Raw genomic sequence first — 18,119 nt, forward strand, 5'->3', positions numbered from 1 at the left:
AGTGCTCTTCCCCTCAATATCCATCAAGCAGCTTGTCTCTCCAGCTAAGGGGCCCGTCTCAAAACACGCCTCTTTAACCAAGCATTTCAGTAGCTCCAAAGTACTCGCCCCTTGCATACACATTTATAATAACACCTTCCTACTATCCCTGTAAGTTCTCGCTACCTATCACTTAGATTGTAAACTGTTTGGGAAAGGGACTCCTTTTCCAACTGGTTAGTTTTATGTCTGAAATGCTTTCTCCCATTACAGTATATATTACATCACATATTAATTTTTTGTGTCTGTTATGACTGTGAAGCATTATTTACAGTACAAGGATGACGATATAACTAGAGATATACATATACTTACGATTCAGAGTATTTTATTCATACATTATTATCACTCCATCTTCCTCTTTCAATAGAATGTTTATGCATATCCACATCTACCTCAAGGCCTGGCCCAAAACTTCTTCTCTCCTGCTATTCCTGTTGCCTACTAGTCTCTTACAAATTATGCTGCACTCCTATGGCTACAGGTTATCGTCACTTTTGGCTTGACAGACTTAAATGACTCAAGGAAAAATGAAAAAAAAGTGGCAGTTAAAGGTGCAAACTATGGACCTCCGAATATAAAATGGCATCCTAAAAAAAAACCTTTCCCCTCCTATTATCTCCTCTAATCACCAGCCCAAAATTAATATTGATGCAAGTGGAGAAAAATAAACCTTGATACATTGATGCAAATTGATCAAACCTGAAGTGATCTCTCAATTTCATGTTGATTATTAACTTAACATTATCATGCCCATTGGTAATGTAACCATGCAATGTATTCCATAGTTCATGAACTTAGTGCACCTTTTGTGTCCTTCTTTTAAATGCTATGTACAGTCCACTAAAAAAAGGATAATATTCTGAGCTGTCATTTTATGCATGGGCTTCACAAAGGTTCTAATATGGACATACTGTTAAAGTGAGGGAGAAAAAAGCACCACTACATTTCAATTCAAACTCTCACATTTCATTGGTCTTTTAAATAAAACAACAATTCCTATGGTGAGTTTTTCAAAAAATAAATATAAAATAAACATATTGTAAAGTGGGACCCATTAAGCTTTTACTGGTTGCATAACAAACCCTGATGAAGTCGCTAAGTGTCGAAATGTGTTGGGCTAAACAAACAACATTCTGAAGCAGTGACATCAACATGTTCGTTGTCACATGTAACCTGAGCGGAGACTCAAGTCAGACCACGAACTCAACCGAGAGACACCTCCAGAGACCCGTTTTCACTGCCAGATAAGCTGTTTATTTGCCATGTAGTAAGGGCACATTTTATCCTATTTTGTTTTTTATTTGTATATCGCTGCTATGTACAGTAATTCCCTGATTGTGTATTCTAATATACTAGACGGGATTGTTCATTTTTAAATGTCTATGTTTATGTACTTTTTTACATTAAATATGGATCACACTATGGGAGCTAGTATTGCTTCTCTTCTTGTTCTTAGTTAATTAGGCAAAAAGGCAGCAGTGCTATCCCTCGCATTTCCTAAGCATATTCAAGCGAGAACCTGTTGCCTAGAAATAGTACTTGCTTTTTCTTTATGTACAATCAACACATCCTTCATAGCCCTTATTAATCCTAGAGCTCGATGTAAGTTCCCATTTGCATAAAAATTACCTCCATTTCAAAGCACTGCACACTAAACCTGGCAATGAACAAATTGATGACATATGCGTGTCATATTTACATTACGACACAATCAACATTGGATCTAAATGGTTCCCTTTAAATTTGATATTTTTGCTAGGAAATCAAGATACACAGCAGAGGGAGCTGGACGGAGTGAAAGATGCTGGGAAAACTCCTTGGGATGCATTGCAGCAATAACAGAGCGAGCCAGTGGTAATGGATAATTTGCTTATCTTGTTTGTTTGGATGGCTCTTCTCCAAACCAGTTATAAATAAACAGTTTAAAAGCAAATTGTTGTTTAAACTGATCATTACGAGGCCTAACCATATTTATTTTTCCTTATTTGCCAATGCCTCCTTCCTTGTCATTACGCTTTGCTACTGTGATTCCCATACGAATATCTATCTTCCTTAGACATCATTTCCTCGGCACTTAAATCTCTCTCTAAAAGGTGAGATACATACATACAGTACATTGACATGGCAATAATATGAAAGCACTCAGCCACATGCCTCCCATACAACTTCCAAGCGCTGTTTCATAATTTACAATATGTTTAATAGGTTTCAAAGTTATGCTTGAAAGACTAATTGTAAAAAAACCCACAATTAACTACATAGTGCTTTTGTTAGGAGCTGATTAAAGGATCTTACCTTAAGGTGGAAAGAATGCAGCAGATCCCTCATCCAGAAGGTTAAGTGTGAACTATTGGCACTGTTACTGTATGTTAAACCACTTTGCTGCCAGAGGGGCCTGAAATGTATTTACGTGCAAAGCGTTGCAGGTCCCACATGCAGAGACGTCGTTTAAGGGTTAACGCGTGGTGACTAATTCCTTTTAAAGTATGTAGACAAGTACTTATAAATAATACTTTTGAGAGCTTTCTAGTAAACGATTATAAACATTGTAAATTGTGAGATGTGAGGTTTTATTCTCTTATCTCCTGTGTATTGTTTGTCTAACTGCATGTTAAGCACAGTACATTTCCATTCATTCTCCGAGCGAGAAGGAGTATGCGTAATGTTAATTACATTTTCATGAGAATTGAAGAAGCAAGATAAACAATAACACTGCTCCTTTAGTACTCACAATAAAAATGAAAACATTATTTAATATACTTGTACTGTACTTTTTTTTTTATAAAGGAGAAGCAACAAGATTTAATGCATTATTCCTATTATGTATTACTTTGGCCCTCGATGGATTTATGTTTTTAGTCAGCCACGTGGGTGCCAGTTTCTTCTGTGGGATTTTGTTGTTGTTGTCAAAACAACTTTCATCAGGTTGATTATGTCAGCTCTAAATCAGGTAAGTGTGGCCAAAAAAGAGAGACTATACCATAGTATAAAAAAGTCACGTAAACACGTGTTGGGAGCGGTGCGGGTCTCATCCTGTTGATGAAGAAGCTTCATGCCATCATGCCCTATGCTATTCTGTGATGGCAGAGGCAGGCTGGCAATCACACAATAACGGTAAAGCCCACCTGCGTTCTATGGCTGTCAATAGGGCTACCCTTCTGTAAGGTTAAACCCCTAATTTTGTGTGATAGGCAACTGCATTGTATATGTTACATATGGTATATCTGTATTGTATGTATATTTTGTGTGCATTACTTTTGTCTGGACATTGTGGTATGTGGGGAGGAAATTGACTGCCTGCTGAGGGGTCTCGCAGTTAAACCCTGGACTCTGCTTTACAGCTCTAGCTTTTTCGGCGCTTCTCTGACCACATCACAATTCCAACCATTACAGGGTCTCCCCTTGGGCGGTGCGGTGGGTCCATAACTCCACCCCCACCAGTTATTGGCCCATCGCAGCCGCCCATCTCCCTCTGGATTGGCCTGCGAGTTAAGGGATGCTGATTGGCTACCCTCTGGTATGCTCCGTTTTCTGAATGGGAACCCAGGAAACTATAACAAAGGCTAGCCCTGCTGGACTCTGTGGTTAAATTCTCGCTGGGTACTCAGACCCTGTGGACTGTATTAAGGCAACATGCTGCAGCTGTTGGAGGTCCTCAACAAACCCTGTTTTGCTCTGGAGACCTTGCTGTCTGTCAGGACTCTATACCCGGGAACAGCTGTCTGCGGGAGCAGCTAATCTCAGGGAGCATGGTAGTTGTATTTATATCCCCCCTTTTATTTTGTCGTTCTATGCTATGTATTGTTAGTACGGTTACCTTTTCATAATAAACTATTTCGGTTATTAGCTCGGTGTCCTGCCTGTGCAGGGGTGGGCAACTCCAGTCCTCAGTGGCCACTAACAGGTCAGGTTTTAAGGATATCCCTGCTTCAGCATAGGTGGCTTAATCAGTGGCTCAGTCGAAGAGGACTGGAGATGCCCATCCCTGTGTTAGCGTGTACCTATAATCCCTGAAAAGTGTGCAGTCTTCATACGTTTCGTGACTAATTCAAATTCCTAATTTAACACCCCTATCCCCTTACAATTAGTCTATAAGATATGGAGTAGTACCAAGCTCACCTGGTTGGTATGTAGGAGTAGGGTTGCCAGGTGGCTTCTCCAAAAATACTGGACCCAATGGTGAAAGGTGCGTCAGGTCACTATGTCCAGGGAGGAAAATACTGGACAGATACATGTCCAGTATTACAGTACCTCTCATTTTTTACTGGACAGCGTATCCAAATACAGGACAGTCCAGTTCAATACCGGACATCAGGCAACCCTATGTAGGAGCCTGTGTCTCCTATTATAGGGAGCGTGTGGTGCAGGGTGCAGTGCCTCCAACTGTGAGGATCCTGCCCCAGACCGGATAACCCCTCACAGGAAATAATATAACCCCCCTGAATAATCACTCGCACGTCAAGGTAAACCAACAGTAAACTTTACCCTCTTGGCATAAACATGATACAGCGCAAACAACATACATGTATGAACAACAGTAACTGTTATTCCCAAATGACCATCCCCTCTCCTCTTATAGGGAGAATATCAGAACACACTCTCCCTCCTAGCAGGCCAAGCCCAGATATATAGTATTTGGCTGTAATGTGTTACCCCCAATGTCCAGGAACGTGTGAGAGGTAGCGCTACCCCCCTTATGTTGTGGTGGTGCATGGTGGGTAACTTCCTGGCTACGATCAGAGTATATGGAGATCCGGGTTTAGCAGGGCCACAACGTGATCCCACGACGTGGCGTCTGCAAAACCCACTCTCGTATTACTGGTGTTGATCCATCTCGTGGGGGAGCTCAAGCACTAGTGTCTCCCCCGGCTGCCACAACTAACTCTACAACACGTGCGTACCGTTGCTTCTGCACATGCGCAATATTCAAGATGGTGGCACCCGCTTTTGCGGCCCGGCGTGGAGCTTTGGCCGCACCTCGGTAGTCCGGCAACTCCCCCTCCCGTACCGGACTTAAGAAGGGATCCAGCTACATTTTCCCCCTGGTGGAGAATCCAACCTACACAACTTGTTATATAATGAAATATGGCCATTCAACTTAACTCTGTGTAACAACTCTAAACAAGGCTGAACAGTTCATTTAGCATGGTCATAACTGAGGCATACCTGCTCCGAGACAGCTGCTGAGACTCGTAGTGAGGTGCCCCTAATGAATCATATGCTACACTACGGATCCTGAGTGTTGTCCGTCACTATATCCGGGATGTCGTTGGACACTTCTGTCTTGCTTGTCGGCTCTACTGAAACTGGTTCAGGTTCGTCTTCCCCCACTTGAGGAATGGGTAGCAGGTTATTCCTATGCCAGACCCTTACCATTCCAACGGCATCGCGGATGCGATATACAGGGAGGCCCGGCATCTGTGACTCTACTTCGAAGGGTGTTTCTCGCCAGTGGTCTGCTAACTTATGCTTCCCTGTTATCCCTAGATTCCGCAGGAGAACGGCGTCTCTGGGCCGAAGTTCCAGATAGCGGACCTTATGGCCTTCTCTGTGAAGGTTTCCCTGGAGCCGTCTCACATACTTATAGTGTGTCATGTTTGGTAGACGAATGTCCACAGGCAGCCGTGCCTCTCTGTCGAACATCATAAAATATGTGGTGTACCCAGTTCATTCATATCTGGTGCAGCTGTAGGCATGCACTAGCAGTTCAACATGTTTGCTCCAGCTGGGTTTTTCGGAGCCCTTTAGAGTGCCTAGCATATCTACGTAGTAGTGTTCGGTTGAACTGTTCTGGCATGGCTTTTCGTTTGGGGTGGTATGCGAGACTTCTTGATGTTGAGCAAGTTTAGAAGTTCCTTTATCAACTTGTCTCAAAGTCTCTTCCTTGTTCAGAGTGCATTCGATTAGGCAACCCATAACAGATGAAGTATTTCTCCCACAGCACTTTGGCTACTGTGAGCGCTTTCTGATCCCTGGTGGGGAACGCTTGAACGTATCAGGTGTAGTGATCACTCACGACCAAGACATACCCGATACCCTTTGAGTCTGCCTCAATGCAGAGAAAGTCCATGCAGACTATGTCCATCAGACCAGAGCTCTTTAGGTGGCCCATTGGGGCTGCTCGTGTAGGCAATGTTTTACGCAGTATGCACAGTAGGCACTTCCGACAATGGCGCTCTACTGATTCCTGCTTTTTGGGCCATAAGAACCTGTCTCTCGCAGGATGTATGGCTGCTTCGTATCGACATGGGCCAAGACAGGGGCTACCATGAGGCTTTTCTTGAGCCCGGTGAACGCCTTCTCACAGGCGGACATCCACTTGTCCCTGAAAGGTGTTCATGGAGATGCAGCCTTCTGCTGAGGTTCCTCAGAGTAGATCTTCAACAAGTTATTTAGGACCTTTGCCTTGCTGGAGTACCCCTCTACGAATCTGCAATAGTATCCACAAAACCCCAGGAAGGATCGCAGCTCCATCAATTTGTCTGGTCTGGGCCAGTTCACTACGGCTTCGACCTTAGCGGGGTCGGTAGCCACTCCTTCCACAGACACTATGTGGCCCACATAGGTGACCGAGGTATGGCAGAAATTATATTTGTCCAGAGACTGGCCTTCTTTTCATATATCCAGTAATTTCAGAAGGCGTTCATCATGCCCTTCGAGGGTTTTGCCAAACACGATGATATCGTCAAGGTAGACTAGGCATTCCCGGGGATTCATGTCACCGATGATCTTTTCCACCAACTGCTGGAATGTTGCACCACAAATTCCTTGGGGCATCAGAGTGACCTGATAGAACCCAAGGCGGCAGACAAACGCTGTGTTCTCCTGGTCTACGGAGCTCATGAGTACCTGGTAGTATCCAGACCTCAGGTTCAGCATGCTGAACCACTGACTGCATAATAAGGCACTGAGAAGTTCTTCGATTCACGGTTGGGTATACCGGTCTGGTACCGTACACCGGTTCAGGGTGCAGTAGTCGAGACATAGGCGGACGGACCCATTCTTCTTGTGTACTACCACAATAGGTGAGGCGAGGGGGCTACAGGACTACACCCACCATCTCCATCACCTTCAGGACGTTGCTCACGTCCTCCACATCTCTGGGAGCGATGCGTCTGCAATGCTCCTGGAATGGTATGGCATTATTCAGCCGGATCATGTGTTGGAAGCTCTTGGTTCAGCCCACATCCACATGACTGGTGGAGAACACCTCCCGGTGCTCCTCCAATTTGGCACTAAGCCGTTTCTTTCATTCCGCGGGCAGGGTCGATTCCCTGAAGTTGAACTGCAACCCGGTAGGAGCTTCTTGAGTTGTTCACATGAGCCTGTAATTTTATGGGAATAACCGGGTATATCCGACCCAGTACTTGCCTGACGTCAAACTGTATAGGGTGGGGCGAGATATTCTGTATGGCAACCTTGAACCGGTGAGGAAGTGCAGACTCCACTCTTTATTTCTAGAACCACCCTGAACCCTCTCTTGGCGTCCTCTTTTTGGCGTGGTCTCTACTGAAAAGTACCAGTCGGCCTCGTCACCGCCTGGGTAGTTAGATACCTACCGTTCAACCCCTGCTCCAAGTTGAAGAATTTTCCAAATCCTTCATGGGCAGAGATTCTATGGCACTCCTACTTGAATACAGGGTGAATCCGTAGGGATGCCAGGGGTAATTCCCCTGCTTTGTGCAGGTAAACTCAGATTAGCTCCTTCACCACATCGGCATTGGTCCCCAATACGATGGGGGAATTTTGATGTTCCCGGAGCTCGGGACATATCAATGCCATCTATTTCCATGGGATGGGATTTGTTAGTATTGAGCTCCGGGATGTCCATCCGCACTCGAGCCACACCATCAATAGGGTAGTCTTCGCTGCTAAGGCGATTTATCTTTTCATCTTTTCCACCGTCTGCATAGGCAGATGCTTGAGGTGCAGGTCATTGAATGGACAGTAGATAATGGTCGCCTGAGACCCAGTGTCAAGCAATGCAGAGGCATAGATTCCTTCCACAAGGACTCGTATTATAGCCACAGGTCCTATTCAAGTGCAGGCATTCGATGAGGCCTCCTCTTTGGAACTAGGCAAGGGGGCACTATCCGAGGATGTGGACAGTACCTCTGCCAAATGCATGGTGAAGGCCATGGCTTCAGAGGGGGAACGGTCTACTTTCGGACACTCCCGTGTGAAGTGGCCTTCTTTGTGGCAGTTGAAGCAATAGTTATCTCGGGTTGCATGGAAGCCAGGATTAGGAGCTGATCTCATAGGAACTGAAGGAGTCTGCCGTGGAGGACCCTGTGGTATGTTATCCTCAGAATTCTCCTTAGGCTTCTGGGCCAACGCCCCTTTGGTCTCTTCCTTGCAGAGGTTATTATGTTTCTTAGGAGTGTGTAGCCGGCCATGCACCTCGTGCACTTTCACGATTCAATAGCCCCGTAAATGTAGGAAGGCTCCCTTGCATGAGAGCACACCGGAGAAGGTTAATAATATGATGGGTGGGTCTCAAGCCTCTCAGAAACTGTTTACGCCAATATTTATCCAATTCAGATTCTTCAGGGATGAGTTTGCGGGTGAGTACTGGCCACAATACTAATTCAAAGCGGTGAAGGAATGCAGATAGCTCCTCCCCTTCTTTCTGTCGGAGGGCATAGTACTTAGATCAAAGTTCACTTTCATCATCCTCCAGGCCTGAGTTAGGAAGTCAACTAGCATCCGAGCTGTTACGTCCACGTTCTGCTTTCGGTGCATACTCACAAGCGTAGAGGCGGGTGGTCTTAGGCACTCCATTATCCGCTGCCTCTTAACAGCTTCGGTGCAAGACCATTCCTCCAGTACTTTCAGGGTATATTCCTTCCTTACCTCTATCCCTTCTTCTCCGATGAGAGTGGGTGATATCCCAGGGAAATCTTTGAGCTTACGGTAGTTGTGGGACTGCGAGGACTACGCTAGGGCATCCACCAGTTGTGGTAGTGTTACCCCCAAATCCATGCCTCTGGTCGACAGGCGACTATGGTAGTCATGCCGGTATCTAGGGACTGGCTCTGGGCTAGCTTCGTTCCTCCTTGGGATATAGGAGTGTTGTGGCAGTTCAGCTCGGTAAGGTTCCTCTGGTGTGGGTCCCAGACTGAAAGTCACCATCGGTATTGGCAGATCTGGATATATCAACAGACAACCGTGGGCAGGGCGGCCGAAAAATGCAGGACCCGGGGGCTATGTTCTTCACATATTTCGTTGCCTGCGGCAACTATGACAATACTCCAGTGGTATGTAGGATCCCACTTTCAGCCTATGGGCCAGGCGTTGGCTAGGCCGGCATACCGCTTTAGGTAGGTGCAGACGTCCCATGGGGATGTATCGGCTTGGACGTTCCCCACTGTGACCACGTTGCGGGAAGATTCGTGAAACTGGAGGGCCCACTCGCGGACCTCTTGCTTGGAAGTTGCAAACACGTTCCCTACATTTTGTACTACTCTCTCGGCACCCCAGGTCTAAATCTCAGCAGTGCCTCGAAATGTAGCCCCCTTTCCCTATGACAAAGGGAACTACGTGGGCTGAATATACCTGTTGCACACACAAGGCCTAAGCCTCTGCCGCTGGGAGCCTGGGGTGAGCTCTTTCTCCTCTCTGTACAGCACCTCCACCTATCAAGGATCACAGCATGGGTTGGATTAACCTTCACAGGAACCAATACAGTAAAGAACAATACACACAGGTATATAACTTGTATTTACTGACACACGCACATATAATAACAGTATATATAATAACAGTTTTACGGCCCCTATACAATACCCACACAATAACCAACACCAAAAGTGAATCCCCCAAACTACTGAGGGTGCCTGGGCACCTGTAACCCGATGTCCACATGAGCAGGCCCACCCAAATGTGAGGTAGCGCTACCTCCCTTATGTTGTGGTGGTGCATGTTGGGTACCTTCCTGGCTACGACCAGGGTATATTTAGATCCGGGGTTAGCAGGGTTACAGCATGATCCCACGATGCAGGGTCTGCAAAATCCCCTATCGCTTACAGGTGATCCGCCTCGTGGGAGAGCTCCAGCAGGAGTGTCTCCCTTAAAGTCTATAGGGCCCTGGCCTGGTCCCAGGCTGCAGGGCACTGTGGGGCCATCCGGTCACCGGTGAATCACTCTGTCACTACAGTAGTACTATGGGGAGCATCCCTATCTGGCGCCTTCCCTACAATACTGTGTCTGATGGGACTCTGGACCTAACTGGAGCCTGCAGGGGGTCTGGCCTAGTCCAGGGGCTACTATCACCCTGGAAACTACTTCTTCCCTTGCTGTCCTCCATCCGACTGGCGCACTCGCTCCGTTCTCGCCAAACTATCCCCTGCTTCCCTTCCTGGAGAATTCTGGAACTTGTAGTCTCTTGCGGAGCCATTTCAAAGATGGCTTCCGCAACTAACTCTACTGTGCATGCGTACCGCTGCTTCTGCGCATCCGTGGTTCAAGATGTCAGTGCCTGCACACGCTACCCGGTGCAGAGCTCCGGCGGCACCGCGGTAGTCCGGCAACTCCCCCTCCCGTGTTTGGTATTTATTGAAAGTATTGTATTTGGTAAAAGTATAACTTTTTTTTTTAGACCTTTTTAAAAGGTTTTTTTGTAGGTGTAAGTTGATACTATCCTACAGTATATAGCCCATATATGGTTACAACATATGTTGTCACAATAAGCTCTATTTACCTCTTTTCTCAATTTTAATCTCTGTGATTTTCACTTATGGCTGGACAGGTATTAAATTGTCTTTAACAGCGACTACAGCAACTAGTTCATGTTTTACCTGTACCTACTGTAAAGCCTTGCATTTCTTTTTCCATTACACCTGTGTTGCTCTGTCCTTGTTTGATATATGTCTATTCCTGCAGAAAGATGTGTGCAGGTAGCCTATGATTCCATAAGGTATATGGAAACCTAATGTGCCTATTAAGGCACTGCAGGGTTTACTGCAATACAACAAAAATTTTAATGGATGAATACCTATTCCAAGTAAACATTTTCTCAGTCTTTTGTTTCGTTGAGGAGGAGGCTGAAACAATAGGTCTGCAGTCCTATCTTTGAAAATCCCTCGGTTTCAAACCCAATTTACGGGGCTTTTGCTCTCTTTCAAGATGTCCACATGGCAACTTCTTGCCTGTGAACCAATCAGTAATGGTGGCCTTACACGTTTCGGTTAGTGAGTGGTCCACTATCAATTTCCTGTCCATGGTCCAAAAAATACATCTATAGTACGTCAGAGAGAGTAGAATGTCTTCATGCAAGACTGTGGCTGTTCTGCTCTATGATTTAAACAATAAAATAATTTCCCCAAAAATCTTAATAATGGGTATTGCATATGGCTGCTGTAGGGGAAATGACCTGGAACCCTGTTGTATAGGAAAGTAAAGGCTGAAGGAGTGAAAACCAGCAAATATCTACAGCCCAACATGTCGTACCTGTATGACTTGTTAATGTTGTCCTTGTATTACTTACAATGAACACTGTCTATGGCCATGGCCCCATATTGCACAATGCTGCTGGCCATGTTTGTGCTCCACAAACAAATGATGCTAATAGCGATAATAAATCTTGACTTGGCAATAATTGGCAGGAATTGCTTTGCCTAGCAGTCTTGCATTACCCTCAGGCACGGGTACTTAGCCCGCTCGGAAGATTTTTATCCTACTATTCCTGGTTACATCCCAAGGCTTACGATTATATAGAGAAAACTACAGGGCCAACACTAATTGCTCACTAGCAAAAAATATATATACAAGATGATCGCTGCCAAAAAAAAAAAAAAAATTCCACCTTAATGTCACCATCGAGATTTCACTGTTTAATTGGCTAAGAGCGGACAGAAAAAGCATGGCAGTTTCTCTTTCGTTCCCTCTGCAGATTCAGTTCCTTTGCTGAGAACCAGTGGTTGAAGGCAGGCATGAATTCCCTTTGACAGACACATTACCAAGCCGGGAGGCGTTTCTCAAGTTTCATTCATAACTGTCCACGCCATAATTGCACCTTATTACTCTGCCCGGGGGCCATACTACTCTGGCACACAGCCTTATTTGCTCTACTGCAGTGACACATCTTCCTGATTCACTCTAGCCTGCCAATACTAGGCTTTCAGTACAAGCAAATAGGTGGGGGGTGGGGTTTTTTTTTTTTTTTTTTTTCCACCCTCTTTAAACAATGTTTCTAAAACTTTCATTTCCCAATTCTAAATTAATAATCTACTCAGATTCAGCTGCTTTCAATTTTCCACTAAAGAGGTTATGCAAATCTGGTGTGACTGTATTAAACCAATTGATTTTTCTTTCCCTTTTGCTTGTTTATCTGTCTCTTTTCCCCTTTCTTACATTTTGTCTTGATTTTTTATTTTATTTTGCTAGATCAACACTTTTCATGGTTTCGCTGGAATGATCACCTGTTTTTTTTTTTTTTTTTTTTGTTATCTGCAATGCGACTTTTATTTTTCTATTTTCCTGCATTTAAGCTTTATTTTTACTTGAATGCTGCTCTCTCTCTCTTTTTTTTTTTTTATCTCTAGAGGTTTAATCTGCTTGATCTGTTCAATAAGATCCTGTAGCATCAATATCCATCAAGAGATGTGTTTTATAAACTGACCTGTTACACAGGATACACAGAGAAATGGTTCAGAAGTTGGGAGCTTGTTTTTGATAAAGAGCAACTTTAATTGTACATACTTTGGGCCGGCTTCATCAAATTTCAATAAGGTGAAGATATTATGGAATCGGAATTTTTTTTTTAGTGTGCATTAATAGCGGAAGAATAAGTAGGGATTCATCAATATTTCTACGATCCTAAATACGGCGCAAAGTGGAATTGAAAGTTTACTTATTTTGTCTGTAAAGTTGTGAGAACGGTAAAATGGAGACAAAGTCGCAGACCTCTCCACAAAGTTTAAATTTCCCAGTCACGGGACGCGGGAGATTGAAACAATGCAGGGAGATACCGGTACCCAATACCTGGGCCTGTAACACGGGAAGCAGGGGGTCCCAGACCTGAAATTAATGCGGTTCAGCTTCGGAGACCCCCTGCTTCAATACTGTGTTATTAAAATAAAAGCAGCACTATCGCCTATTAGAGGCACGCAGGTCTGTTTAGCGCCAGCCTGGAATAGGTGATAAAAAAGTGGAGCCAATACAAGTGTTAATAGCGTTTCTAAAAATATCAAAATTTGATGAGTACTATTATTTTACTGAAACATGTGAGATTCTCTCTGTTTTTTTGTTTTGTTTTTAGAATCGATATTTTGAACGCACCCAAAATAAGATGCCATATTGTTGACTATACAACATTGATGTATTGCACCATAAAAATAACTCACGTTTTTTGGAGATACAGTAAATTCAAATGTTTAGGTTATCGAAATTTGATGAATCCCTACCTTTGTAATTCGAGAAATGTCTTGAATTGGTTAATAAAATGTTTTAATGCGGGTCTTTAACAGAATGTTTACTCCAGGACTTAACATATTAACATTAATTATGGTGTGAGTCCATAACTTGCTATGAATATAAGTTATAGTAGATGGGACTATTAACTTGTTTTTGGTTTTCTCATTCCCACCTTCTATGTGAGAACTGTGCTGTTCATGGTGAGATTGGTGTCAGAGAAGGAGGAGGGAACAAGCATGGGATGAGAAAAAAGTGACAGTATATAAATTGCAGGAGAGATGCTGCACAACTGTGTTCCATTATCAATCTGAACAGGTGAATTATAAGAGGTTGTCAAGATTGAACCAGAACGGGAGGTATTACCATATATTAAATACCCGAGCCTTTACATTTCATTCACTTAGTTAATTGCACATAGAAATTGTAACCCAAAATTAACATTGTGTTTTTATTTCTTCTGGAAATGATAAACAGACATTTAGCATCTTTTGGGTTCAAATATCTCCTCTACGCTGACGACACATACATTTACCCTGACCTTACACCTGCTGTTTAGAGTCCAGACCGAAGTCTCTTAATGTCTCTCCATTATATCCTCCTGGAGTGACCTCCACCGACTCAAACATGACATGTGAATGACGGAGCTTCGCATACTTCTTCCTAAGACTGGTCCTACTGCTGCTTTCTCCATTACTGTTGGCAGCACTATCATACACCTAGAGATGGGCGAATGTCTTTTGCGAATTTGGATTCGCACCATCTCGGCTGGTTCCTTTAGTCCACCGATTTCAGTGGATCAATGTCAAAAAGGGTCATTCGGCTTTTGCAGATTTTTTGTTACCACCAGTACACGCTGCGGATTCAGCAACCTGTGGATGGATTTGTATAATCCGATCCACGGTGAAGGGTTTCCATGACAACAGGACGTCATGTGACGTTGCGGTATCAGTTGATGCAGCGACCCTGCAGAAGGAGGGGTGACACTTTTTTAGACTGCCCAGGGCTCGGGACTGTCTCTCTCCGGCCCTGGGTAGAATTACATGTGAGGTCTATGCATTCAGATGTGTGCGGCTTGCAATACTTTTCTTGACGGTTTTCTGTGTTGGATTTCTCCATCACCTTAAAGGAGGCGTATGGCATTTTTAAGCACATAATACTACCGCAGCATGCGACAAGCTCTACAATAGTAGAAATAGCCCTAATAAATATGTTGCATCTCAGACACAACAGATGCACATTTTGTGGACGCAAATGCATCAGCACAGACCACTTTCTTGATACATAAACCTCAAGTTTTGAGTGTAAGGTATGCTGCATACATTAAGGAATTTTCATAGAACTTTCCTGGAAGTACAGCTCAACCCCTTTATAGCGAGATCCGCTACAATGCGAATCCGCAATAACGCGGTCTGATCATGGTTCCCGAATTGGAGGCCTCCATTTTGCCCCCTTATAGGCATCTCAAATCCTCCATTTTGCCACCTTACCGGTGGTCTCCTCTTTCATCTGTCCACGTGCTCATCTCTCTGCTTTTCTGTCATCGTGTGACATTGTTTTTTTAACAATTTTTTAAGCCTATGGTGTAGAGGTAAGAGGTAAGGCATTGGTATCAGAAGGTCCTGAGTTCAATCCCTGCATGTGTTTTGTACAAAATGTATTAATGTTCAATTCCCACATGGTGTGTATATGTGTCTGTCTGGTAGTCAATAAAGCATTGCATAGAATGTTTAAAAAAAAAATGACACCACGCACCAGAGAGAAGAGCACGTGGACACAGCCCCGAGGAATGAGTTGACATATGCAATGAGGAGGGAGGAGCCCTGAGCCGAGAAGAGAGAGCTGACATCTGCAATGAGGAGGGAGAGCTAGATGCCAGTGAAATGTTAACGCAACCCGGTTATAACGCGTTCTCAGGGTTTTGGACTCCAAGGAGCGCGCTATAACGGGGTTCAGCTGTACCACAAACCAGCACAAGTAGAGAAAATACATTGATACTTATTTTTATGGGCAAAACGTTCGAGGGTGTTGGTGACTGTTGCTTTTGCTTTAAGAGCACTAAATTGTAACTGTCGGCTTTAGGAGCATTGACATGGTATTATTAACTAAGGAATTAAATCACAGCGGGGGATGAAAAACAGGAGAAATAAGGTTTAGTGTTAATTGAAGATTACTACTGACAATAAATGGAAAAGCTGCATTGTTCATTAATTTATTTAACCACTTAAGTGAAGAAAAGAACTAAAAAAATTACAGTGGTTGTTAAATGGAGAAGTTCTAATATTATTCGTATAAATCTTATTTTCAGACAGATAATAATAATTGCTGGGCAGTCAGTGATGAGAAAGTAGTTTAATTCTGCTCCTATAACCAGCTCATTTCAAATACTACACAATTACTGGTTGCATTGAGAACAATATTAATATTATTAAGCTTATTTCTATAGTTTTTCTAAATATTAAGAGCCATGAAAAAAGATAATTTGTATATGGTTCTGTTTCTATTTATTTAAACATTACACACATAAAGAGTGTATTTATACATAAATATATACGATTGTAGAAAGCGGTACATAGCTTGGAAAAAATGGAGTTCAGCACATCAAAAACACATTAAAATCAGTTTATTCCAAAAGTGACATGGGAGACATCAAAAAGTAAATGGACGTGAAAAAGAAACTCTGACGCGTTTCAGGCCTGTCTGGCCCTTTGTCAAAGAGTGTATACAGATCCCTTGTGGTTTCCCCTGCTTTATACAAGCCAAACATCCGGTTTCTGACAACACCGGAAGTGACGCGCCGAAAACAGAAGTGACGCGGCACACAAATGGACATGCCCCCATGGTCTCACAAACTGTCTGGGAGAGTTGAAGACATACTACCCATCGGGCGCAGCGCCACCTGTAGTATGGAAGACCACACTGCATGTCTTGTCTCATGAAAGACAACAAACTCATTCAGCACCACAATAGCCAGGGGCAGCGCAGCTCTGATCAAGATCATCCCCCATGTAACACTTCCGAATAGGAGGGGACATGGATGGATGTGATGACCAGGGGCGGGCCAACCACCAAGAAAGTTGGGACTGAGCGAGAGAGGCAAAATACATAACATCATTAATAAAAGATACACGTATGTGTCTGAAAAGAAGATAATGACAGAGACATAATAATAAAAATATATAAACAATAAAAATAAAGCATAAATAAAAAAAGGATAATAAAAAAACATGAAATAGAGGGACAAATTAGTAAAAATATGTTCATTGAAAGATAACACATGGATTGTTATGAAAATGTTAGTTAGTGTCCAAATGTAACACCAAACAAAATCAAAAACACTAAAAGCTTTGTTAGTATAATATCAAGCGCTAAACTTTAGAATGAAAGAGCGATCATATCTATATGGGATTCAGGTTAAGTAATAATAAACATATCTTCTCTGGTATAAAATACTCAGCAGAGTGTATATGATAAGTGTGAAACAGAATCTATAGATACTGCAAAATATAAGTCGATGTTGACATCCAAAAACAACTTGAACATTAAATGGTTAATATCAAAAATAGAAAGAAATGAAACAAATATGTGGAGTGAACATCTGTGGAGCAAACACATCGGGAGAAATGAGGACTCCTGATCATTCAAAACCCGCAACTCCTTCCCCAGATCTAAAAATCCAAGTAACTCTGCAAGGTAAGGCTTACTGGGATCTGTTCTCAATCTACGGTAGGAATTGATGTCGTTCAATTGTCGAAGTGCTTCAGACATGTAGTCATCCAAGTATTGTATTATTATTGCACCACCAGTGTCATTTATGATGTTTATGATGTTATTCTCAGAGCTCAGAAGTTCTTCCTTTTGGAGAGCATTCTGCCTCTTATTTGAGCGTCTAGCCCTGTGTTTTCTGGCTCATAGTCATCATCAGTGAGTGAAGAATAGGCATAAATGTCTTTGGATACCGCGAAGATTCACCTCTAGTCGACTCCTGTCTGTACGAATCTTCTCTCCTTGAGAAGGAGACCGTCTGATGTTTGCTGTCGCTATCAGATGTATTTGATACACTGGAGACATCTGAGTACCTGGTCTTCAGGATGGATTTATGACGTGATGATTTCTTTGGGTATTCCCCTCATCTGGATGATCCTCTTTTTTGATGTATTTCCAGAACGATTAGGGCCCCTTGGTGTAACAGGATTCTTCCACACATAACACACTCTTTGACAAAAGGCCAGCTAGGCCTGAAACACGTCAGAGTTTATTTGTCCAATGTCCATTTACTTTTTGATGTCTCCAATGTCATGTTTGGAATACACTGATTTTAATGAGTTTTTGATGTGCTTTCCTACGTTGTGCACCGCTTTTTTCCGTCACTGGAATCTATACTGTACATCATCTACTCTATTTTGCTGGAAATCACACTCTGGAGTTCAAGAACTACAGTATACGCCAAAAAGTGAGTACTACCTGTTTTCTTGGTGGTTATCTGTTCATCATTGACAAAACTATGATCTAGCATGTCACACACACACTCTAACTAGTATCTACAATACGTGGGTTGGTGAACAGGTCAGAGTTAGCCTCACAAGCTATGTTTTTCCTCATTAACCCTAAATCCCACTTGGAGTAAAGCCTTTGTGTTGGCTTCTACTAAATTCTGAGTGTTAGTG

Source organism: Ascaphus truei, chromosome 5, assembly GCF_040206685.1.
Source record: "Ascaphus truei isolate aAscTru1 chromosome 5, aAscTru1.hap1, whole genome shotgun sequence".
Lineage (NCBI taxonomy): Eukaryota > Metazoa > Chordata > Amphibia > Anura > Ascaphidae > Ascaphus > Ascaphus truei.